General features: G+C 44.3%; 1 long non-coding RNA gene across 1 annotated transcript in view; it reads right to left on the bottom strand.

Moving 5' to 3' along the window:
* Positions 1–3,198: 3,198 nt before the first annotated feature.
* The window catches only part of LOC122895859, a 51,255-nt gene continuing 44,168 nt past the window's right edge, over positions 3,199–10,285 (bottom strand). Inside the window, exons 2-3 of the long non-coding RNA XR_006382330.1 lie at positions 6,446–6,515; positions 3,199–3,430 (exon numbers count right to left, since the gene is read on the bottom strand). This is a non-coding gene — a long non-coding RNA (uncharacterized LOC122895859). The remainder of the gene's footprint in view (positions 3,431–6,445; positions 6,516–10,285) is intronic.

The raw sequence follows: 10,285 nt of genomic DNA, 5'->3' as shown, positions 1-10,285 counted from the left end.
TGGGAGGGCTTTGTAAGTACCTCCTGGCAGGAAGATCACTTCAACAAACAGCAATGGGAATGGTTTGCGTTACACGTCTGACTGGAAGTAAAGCGAAAATTACTCCCAGTCTATGTGTATTTATGTCCTTTTGGCTAATGGCTGCTTGCCAAAAGCCTACGGTCAGCATATGTAAAATACTCCTTATTCCAAATAATGAGCGCCCACTGTTGTTTTAATTTTAATTTCTCGCAGGTTAGAGAAATAAAAATAAGCAGATGACAAAATGCTTACAACAAGTTCTGGGTCATGACCAATGATGGCGCCGCATACTTTCTCCAGGATGTGTTTTGCCCTAAATTCATCACTTCCCTCTTCGGAAGGAAGCCCCAGGAGCACAGTGTCAAAAGCCTGGCCTTGCTCTGACAATGCCTGCGCAGGTTGGAATCTGCTGTGGGCCATGGACTCTTCTATTTAAAACCAAATAAGGCGACTTTGGGAGGTAGGCTTTTGAAAACAATGAAGTGGCAGGAGGTCAGTTCTACTGATATAATTACTCATTTGGGGAGATTTTTCACAAAGAGTTTCCTCTGGGCTCCTAGGACTCTCACAGCCCCTAAAAGACTTCATTTTGGCTGGCAACCAGGAAGAATGGGATCCACTGATCCAACGCTCCTTTTTATCTGTATGTTTTCCCCATTTTCATCTATTTTTGGTAGCTAGCTCCAAGAACTCATAAACATCGATGAAGTCATCCATTCCTAGGGGTTCAAGGATGAAGCATGTGGTGTCTTGGCTTCAGAAAGCAGTCATCAGGGGCGCCTGGGTGGCTCAGTGGGTTAAGCTTCTGCCTTCGGCTCAGGTCCTGCATCTCAGGGTCCTGCATCGGGCTTTCTGCTCAGCAGTGAGCCTGCTTCCGCCTCTCTCTGCCTGCCTCTCTGACTACTTGTGATCTCTCTCTCTCTCTCTCTGTCAAATAAATAAATAAAATCTTAAAAAAAGAAAGCAGTCATCATGTGCCCGCCATTTCAAAGGCTTTGTCCTGGGCCCTGAATGTCCAGCATGGGCTTTGCATTCCATGCGCAGAGCCAAAGTTCCCCTCAAGATGGGGTCCTTATACCCATGACTTTACTCACAGACATGGATGCTCAGGCACCACGTGAAAGAACTCTGGCCTGTGGTTCACAAAATCCACACCCTGAGTTTAAAAGGCCCTATTTGGGCGCCTGGGTGGCTCAGTCATTAAGAGTCTGCCTTCAGCTCAGGTCGTGATCCCAGAGTCCTGGGATCGAGCCCTGAATTGGGCTCCCTGCTTTATGGGGAGACTTCTTCTCCCTCTCCCTCCCTTGCTGCTGGACCTCCCTCTCTCACTGTCTCTCTCTCTCTGTCAAATAAATAAAATAAAATCTTCAAAAAAAAAAAAAAAAGACCCTATTTGAGGCTGACAGTTACAGTTTAGGGGACAGCCTTCATCCAAATTGATTCAAATGGGATAGGCCAGATATGACGACCTGATGCGTACCCAGGGGTGGGGTCCAGCCTGTCAAGTCATACCAGGTTCCAGTGAGACACTTTCTAAAACTAAGAGGGGTGTAGAGTTCACCAATGAGCTGGTTGAGACAGAGTTATTACCTACTTTGGCCTTGTCTCCTCGATACTTCGATTGTTGTATGGATAGACGTTAACTAGGGAAATAAAGAATTCTTCTGATTTATTCTTCGTTCCTAACTTTAGGTAGATCAAAGATTTCTTTAGTCTTAGTTTTCTCTGTAGATTCATCGGTATTATAAGGGCAACTGAAGGCCCCCACAACCTATTCTCCTGTACAGACACATGAGTAAAGACCTGCCCATATACAGAAGCTGACAGTGGCGTCAGGGTAGCAGGGGTAGGGTAGCAGACTCCAGCCCTTCTCTGCCTTCATGGAGGCCATAACACTTACTTCTCAATTCCAAGCACCCCTGACGTTATTAACCCTGAGCAACAGCTTCCGGAGTGTGCTCAGGACTTCCTTAGGTAAGTTGACCTGCTTGGCTTGGTCTGCCCAGAGCCATCTCTGTTTTAGTCCTAAAAATCAGGTATCCCTAGAACCTACCCTCAACCCGGGAATATCAGGATGGTTGTGCTACCCTAACTCCAGGCCAAATACTAAGCACAAAATGGTTTTCAGTTCGGTCAAAGAATTTTAGAAACTACTTCCTATCATTTTTCACTTTTTAGGAGATGAAGGACATAACATATTGAGTCATTTAAGAAGCTCTCCAGCAAAGACCCCAGTTAAAACTTACTGTTTCCCTAACTTATTTTGCCATGGAAACTTTGGGCAACACCTCTTTAATACTGTTGACCTAATTTGGAAAATACAGTTATGGTTACAGCATTTTTTAAAAAAATGATTTTATTTATTTATTTGAGAGAGAGAGAGAAAGAGGGCTCACTCAGGTGGGGGTAGCGGCGGAGGGAGAGAGTGAGAGTCTTAAGCAGACTCTGCATGGAACGTGGGGCTAGATGAGGGTTGGATCTCACTATAGTGAGATCCTGACCTGAGCCAAAAATCAAGGATTGGACACTTAACTGACTGAGTCACCCAGACATCCTGGTTACTCCTTTTTATCTTGTGCAGTAATAAACATATTGGGTGATGATATTCATGTGATCAAGTTCCCGATTTTTGGAAGCATCTAAAAGATGTGACAAGAGTGGGAGAGAAATGTGGTTTTGGTGTCCAAAGTTCTAACTAAGAATGTGATTCTCCCTCCGTAAGCAGGTGTCAACAACAATGGTCAGAGAGATATCTAGAATCACATATCAGTTGGGCAGGCTTTTGTGTTTTGACGTAGGAGATTCCCCCACTGCAAACTCATAGCCTCTGGAGGAACGAGAGCTGGTACCCCTGGGTCTGGCATAGTGATTGGCACACGCAACTATTTTTATTGATCTGAGCTAACCTTCCCTTATACGCTTGCTTCCATGGGGGTAATGAATTTTGAATTACAAACATTTATGGCATGATTTGTTTGAAAATCAGAGACTGCCTTTATTTATTTATTTTTTTTGAGATTTTATTCTTAAGTAATGTCTACCTCCAATGTGGAGCTGGAACTTACAACCCTGAGATAAGGAGTCGCACACTCCACTGACTGAGCCAAAGAGGCGCCTCCGCTGAACTCTCCTCAGACATCATCTCAATATTCCTCAGCGATTTCTTTCCCTGAGAAAATACAAGGTGAGGATTTAATTCCAAGTCCATGGGAGTTAGCACAAGCTCTTTCTCTTCCCCTTTCCAACACCCAGCAGATGGCATTATATTTTCTGCAAGCCAATGTCCCCGTATCGGATCAGATTTCCTGAAGTTTTTCTTCAAGGAACTGTGTCATTTGTGGATCCTCAGAGCTCTGTGAAGGAGAATCAGTACAGCATGTCTATGAAGGAGCATTTTTGAGTTGGACACCTGTAGAAGGGAAGGAGAGTGAGTGGGATTAGGTGAGGGAGGCTGAGCTATGATGCCAAAGGCTTGGGCTGATGCCTGAGGAGCTCTGGAATCAAGATGGCCCCACCCAGTGGACTCATCTTGAGGCAAGGGGGCTCAGCCTTTGTGTCCCTGTAGGGCCTTCATGGATGTGGCCATCTCATGATGGAGATACAGCCTTGAGAGAAGAAACCCCTTCCAGCCAGTTGACTCGCAGTGGCACCCACGGGGGTGACACACAGGGGGTTTGGGGCCTGCAGCACTGCCAGCAGCTAGGGAAGTCAGCCTTCGCTCCTGAAGGGGAATCTGTGCCGAGCTCCACAGGGCGCACCACGTGACTTACCTCTTTTTTCCCTACCCTCCCAACCGCGAGTTTCACTTCCTCTGGGCAAGAGATTATTAGATTAAACTATTCTGCACTAACTTCTGTAATGCATCAAAGAACACAGACTAAACCAGAAGTTGGTACATAACAGATTCCTTTTTAAAATGAATCCAGGACAGATAATAATAAGCCTTTTAATGTCAGCCTGCTGGATGCTAATTCTGTTTACTTCGATGGAAATGGCAGCAAAAAGGCCTGAATTTCTTAAAAAAAAAAAGAAGGTGACCATGATGGTGCCAGAGCATGGGCACGGTTTATTTTTTCTCTTTTTTTAAAGACTTTATTTATTTCTGAGAGAGGGAGAGAGAGAGAGAAAGTACCAGTGCAAATGTGGGGAGGGGCAGAGGGAGAGAGAGAACCAGATTCCACCAGCCTTGATCCCAGGACCCTGAGATCATGACCTGAGCTGAAGGCAGATGCTTAACTTACTGAGTCACCCAGGTGCCTGGCATGGTTACTTTTTATTGTTTCATTATTTTGTATATTCCCACACAAGCATGTTTTGTGCACCATTTTTTAAAAAAGTGTAAGTACTGCATAATAGAAGTGCAAATTCCTGTCCCTGCTTTGGAAGCGGTCCTTGGAGCTCCGACCCTCAGGGACAGCACAGAATCCTGACTAATGGCCTCAAGAGCCAGAGGCCTGGTTCCATTCCTCCAATTCTACACACATGGGTCATGTGATCAGGGGCCTCATCTTCCCAGGATTCTGCCTCAGAAGGTGGCTGGAGAGTATTACGCCAAGGCACCGCTCAGAGTGTCCAACCTCCAGTTGATTTTTCCCCCTACATCATAGTCTTCTCGAGTTCATCCACTTTGGTTCATCGCCTCTTGTACAATCCAGAACCTTCCATCCTGTCCTTTGTAAAGACATTCTATTTCTTCAGCCCATTGTAGACTAATCTGTAGTCCATCCACAAGGACACTGTTTTTCTTGAATTAGGTCCTCTCCAGTGGGGACTTCTCTTTTCCCTCTTAATCTGGGGGAGGGAGGTCAACCTTGTCCTCCATCCACTTTTCTGTGCCTAGATGTTACTTCATTTCTCCTTTTTTAAAATCCTCTTCATCTTGGATCACACCATCTACCAAAATCTACCCTCCACTGTCATAGATCACTGTTATCCATTGGCCTTCTACCCTTTCTCCCATCTTATGGAAAACTGCGGTGCTTGGTTTAAGGTCTCATCTAGGTCACCATCCATGACAATTTGACATGTGTGTAGATAACCCCCAACATGGCAGCATCTAGGCCTTCCCAGTCTTAGAAACAATAGCATTCACCTCTGCAGCATTCTGGCAAAGCTCTACCACTGGTAGCTTCTTCATCCTTTTACCCCCAAATAGTGTCATCTCTGAAAACGTTAGCAGCAATAGTTTCCTCTTTTGGTTTGAGACTTATAAGAAGCAGACCCTGAAAAGTGATTCCAGCACAAGTGGTTTATTGGGAGCTAATCCAGCAGGAGAGTGGGAGGATAGAGACAAGGAAGCGAAAGAAATAGAACATCCTTAGAGTTATCTCATCTAGGGGAAGGTGAAGGAGTTGGGGGTAGTTATTCACTGATTCCTATAGGTCATTGGCTGACTGCTTCCAGGGCACATCAACAACTCGGTGTTTCTGGCCTGAAAAGGCACGAAGTCAAAAGCAAGTCATGGTCTGGCCAGAGTTGGGAACGTAAAAATCAGGATCGCCGCAGAGATATTGGGGGACATCGAGAGCATCTTCTTCTCCTACCATTTCAGCATTCTAAGAGTCGTGGAATTTCCCCTAAACATGCCTTTCATCTTTACTGGGGTCCCTAATCCCTTGACTTATTCATCTCCAGCTAAAATCATCAGCCTTCTTAGAACCACAATTCCTTCCATATGGAGCCAGGGCTCCATGGACAATTTGAGCTGCTTTCTCTCAAGTCTCTCGACTTCATTGTCTCCTTGGTGGTGTTGTTTTTCTTTGTTCTTTTCCTTTTGTGACCGCAATTTGGTATTTCTCAACTAAGTTCAGACTATGATAGCTAGAAAGAATTGCCCACCCAGGCAAACTGGTGCCACTACAAATTAATGGAAATCTGTCTCCCCAGTTCTTATATATATATTTTTTTACTGGTTTGAGGCCATCTGTGTCTTTAATAACTCTCAGCTGCTCATCTAAACTTCCTCTCTCTCCTCAAGGCACCTTCTCAGCTTCTGTCCCTTTCATTCTCAGTCGATGACTCAGCCAAAGTTCTTGGTGGAACTGTCTATATTATTGTCTCCATTTTGTCCTCCTGTCCATCCTTCAACCGGTTTCAGTGTGATTTCTGGCTCCATTACCACATGAAAACCGTTTTTGCTCTACCTCTGTGTCAATGATCATTTCTACTCTTGTCTTTCTTCTTAGCAACATTCTTGAATATTTCCTCTTCCTCAAACTGTCTCATCTCTTATTTTTGGTGCCATGAAACTATCTTAGTTTTCTTCTTATCTTTCTGGCCATTTCTTTCTTCTCTTCAGTCTGGCCATCTTCCTTCTACCCACTGATTATTTGAGGACCTCATGATTCCAAATTGGGCCTTTTCCTTTCCTCCACATTCTTTCATTAACAGTCTTATTCTATAGATGCCTACTGTATATACTTACAATTTAGATGTGTCCTTTGAGATCCAGGCCCACATGTCTGGTAGTCCACTTGATATCGACTCTTGAAAGCCTGAAAGACACATGAAAGTTACTGTATCTAGTAGTAAGCTCATGATCATTCCCCCAAACCCAACCCACTTTCAGTGTACTTAACTTTGGCAATCTACAGGTCTGTGTACACTGAAGATCTATGAAGTAGCCTCAACACTCTTTGACCTTATCTTATCAGATTTCACTTCATAAATATCCTTTGAAATTATCTGTTCTCTCAATTTCCACCACCACCATCTTTTCCAAGTGACAGTCATTTCTTCCGAGGATGACAGAAAAGGGTCTATCTTGTCCTCTCCTGATTCACTTAACCCATTCTCTGGGCTACAGAGAAAGTCAACTTCCTGAAATACAAATGACATCATAAGACCTCTGTCCCCAGCTCTTCTTAAAATTCTTCAATGGCTTCCTAGTTCTTTATGAATGAAGACAACCCCCCTGGACATACCCTACAAGGTCCTTTTGGTCTGGTCTTACTTACATCTCCTATCTTCATCTTTGCCCACACTCCACCCCACTCTCTCTGTCAGCCACCTTGTCTTTCCATCCTGGCTCTTCCAATATTCCCCACTTCTGCAGAGACTTTTGTGCATACTGAATCCTCCTTTTGTCTCTTTTCTAGTTGGCTCCAGCTTATGGGCTGGAGTCATATCTCACCCAGTGGTGTGTCTGACATGTGTTACCTCCACAAGGAAGCCTTCGTTGATGTGTTAGTAGGTCAGTTCTTATAATTATAAACTCTTGTTGCAGCCTATAAATCTACATCTGTCATCTGTAAATCTGCATCTGTCACAGTGGCAACTTTACATTTATTTGTATGAGGTGTTGATTAATGCCCACCACCCCACCAGATCTGAAGCTCCAAGAGTGCAAGAATGACGCTGACTCTGATGCCCAGCTACTTAGCAGATATTTATTGAATAATTGAAATTCAATTTGAAAATTTGAAATTCAATTGAAAACACAATTTGAATTAAAATTCAAATTGAAAAAATATTTTTTGAGGGCGCCTGGGTGGCTCAGTGGGTTGGGCCACTGCCTTCGGCTCAGGTCATGATCTCAGGGTCCTGGGATCGAGTCCCGCATCGGGCTCTCTGCTCAGCGGGGAGCCTGCTTCCTCCTCTCTCTCTCTCTGCCTGCCTCTCTGCCTACTTGTGATCTCTCTTTCAAAAAAAAAAAATTGTAAAAAAAAAATATATTTTTTGAAATCCCTGTGCCTAAGACCGCCTTCAGCTATGCCCTTAAATGCTCTTCCTAACTTAGTTTTAGTGATACTCTCTTTCTCATTCTTCAATCTGTCCTTTGCCTTATCCTTATCTTGCTTCCACTGATAGTTTCAAGTCCCATTAGAAAGAAAAATATCCTCCTCCACCTTGCATTTTGTCTGTTTGCCTTTACAAAGTCCCTGGATTATAACCCATGCTAGCTATCTCCACTGTTCATTTTCACATGCTGTCACCTTCTCTCGTGACTTTGAAATAGAGTTCATATCTTTCTCTTGAACTCCAGATGCAAATTGCCAGTTGGTGATTCATCTTTAGCTTTATCTCCATGGCTCATGGGCTCTCTGCATTCAACCTATTTCAACCCTTTTAGACCAGCTTCTCTTCTACCTTCGAACTTGTAAAGGGTGGACTGTCTTTTACTCAGTGACGAGAGCTAGGGTTCTGATAGCCATCCCAGTCTCCTGCCATGTATCCTCTAGTCCAGTTGGTCAACATGTCTTGTATATTGTGTTTTTCAAATGCTTCTGGAATTTCTGCATTAATCTTCATGGACATGATTGTCCATCTTTTGTTCTCAGACGATGGTGAGAGCTTTCCAGTGATCTCCCCAAGGTAGGCTTGTATTTATTTACCCCGCTGTAGTGCTCTCTTTAGAGCACAGATCTCTGATCATGTGTAACAGGCTCTGAAGGCATATGCATGTGCTGTGTCTTTCCACAGTGTCAGCTTCTTTTAGTCATAAAGCAAGATTCATATAATTATAAAGCTGGCTCAGGATTTCCAACTCAATGACATTTCACCACGTGAATAGCTTGGCTTCATACAAGGCACATGAAGCAGAACACAAGACGAGTCACACAACAAGCAAAGTAACAGAGTGTTAGGAAGTTAACAAACCATACATGTAGTCAGTCTGGGCGTATGGTTGAGATAAAGCCTCCGTCTGGTCTGCTCTTACTACTCCTTTGGTTTAAGCAGTGAAGGATCTTGGTTCTGTTCTGAGATCAATCGGGCACAGCCTTTGGCGGCAGCTGTCTTTTTTAAGTGGTCAGACAGAAAAGGGTCATGTCTGAAGATCTGACAGTTTCTGCCAAAATCCTCCCTTTGGATTAAGTCGGTCTTGAGCCCCTGCAGATCTCCTTTGGTTCTGCTCTATCAGTTCTGGGGAGTGAGCAGATGCCATTCTGGGCAGTATCTCCTAGCAGCAGGCCCCTAACTGCTCGTATCATTGCTCGATCCAGGACCCTGCTTGACATGAGAGACTCCATCTTGCTCCCTCCAGTAGCCCATTCTCTCCAAGGAATGGGCCTCACACCCTCCTCCTCCCAGGTTCCCCATACTCCGATGCTATGACATAGCATGAAAGTCCCCACATGAGTCTGTCTTCAGCTTTGCTTCCAGCTGTCCTCCCATTATCTCCTCTGCTCTGGTCTTCCCCAGTCCTTGTTAATCTTGCAGTACTAGGATGTTGTGCCGTTTTATGCTTCCATGACTCATCACACACTCTTTCTTCTCCCTACAACACCCTCCCCAGAACTTTGAAAGGGTAGAAAACCCCTACTCGTGCTTCAGGATTCAGGTCAATTACTTGTTTTGTACAGCTTTCCCTGATCTTCTTAAATAGAGTTGAACCCTCTGCCTACCATGCTCCCAAAGTGCATTCTGTTAGACACATTCTGTTAGACCTCATGCTGGCAGAGCTGCTGCATCTGGTTGTTCAGGTTGGGGACTGCACAACTCTTGGAGCTTTATTCACAAAATGGTGCACAGTTAGCACGGCCAGACATCATAATGTTGTTTTTGAGATGTTTTTTCATTCTTTGTTCTTCAGGATTATAGGAATGGGGAAAAAGGAATAAAAAGAAGATTAAGAATATAGTATGTGTTGGGTGCCTGGGTGGCTCAGTGGGTTAAGCCTCTGCCTTCGACTCAGGTCATAATCTCAGGGTCCTGGGGTTGAGTCCCGCATTGGGCTCTCTGCTTGGCAGGGAGCATGCTTCCTCCTCTCTCTCTACTTATGATCTCTTGCTGTCAAATAAATAAACAAAATCTTTAAAAAAAAAGAATATAGTATGTGAAATATACATGTGCTGGATTGCTGTGATAACTCAAGAGGAATGAAGGACAAGAACGTGGGTACATGTTGTCAGGATACTTATGCATGTAATGCAGGAGCTTAAGAGATCACTTTTGTGGGGCTTTGATGTACCCTACCCAAGTGGCAAATTGTGCAAAAGATATAACAAGAAGGGGCTGATTGAGGGTTGTGATGTTCTTGCTTAACACAGAGCAGGAAGAGCTGGAAGAACAAAAAACAGAGTATTTAACAATGACCAAAGCACGTCTGGCCATTGAAAGAGGAGTGGGACCCGCTGGTATCTTCATGGACTGGATACTGGTATCAGCAGTGGGGATCTCTCAGAAATCTCCTGACTGTGAGCACTGTGCCATACATAGCTTGGGGAAATCACTGCTAGGGTTTGGGGGGTCATTAGTTTTTATGTTTGCCCCTCACCTCTCCCAAGGACTGAGAGCTTCATTAACCCAGGCATTGGATTTTTTA

Source organism: Neovison vison, chromosome 1 (assembly GCF_020171115.1).
Source record: "Neovison vison isolate M4711 chromosome 1, ASM_NN_V1, whole genome shotgun sequence".
Classification (NCBI taxonomy): Eukaryota; Metazoa; Chordata; class Mammalia; order Carnivora; family Mustelidae; genus Neogale; species Neogale vison.
This window is presented reverse-complemented; position numbering and strand designations above follow the sequence as displayed.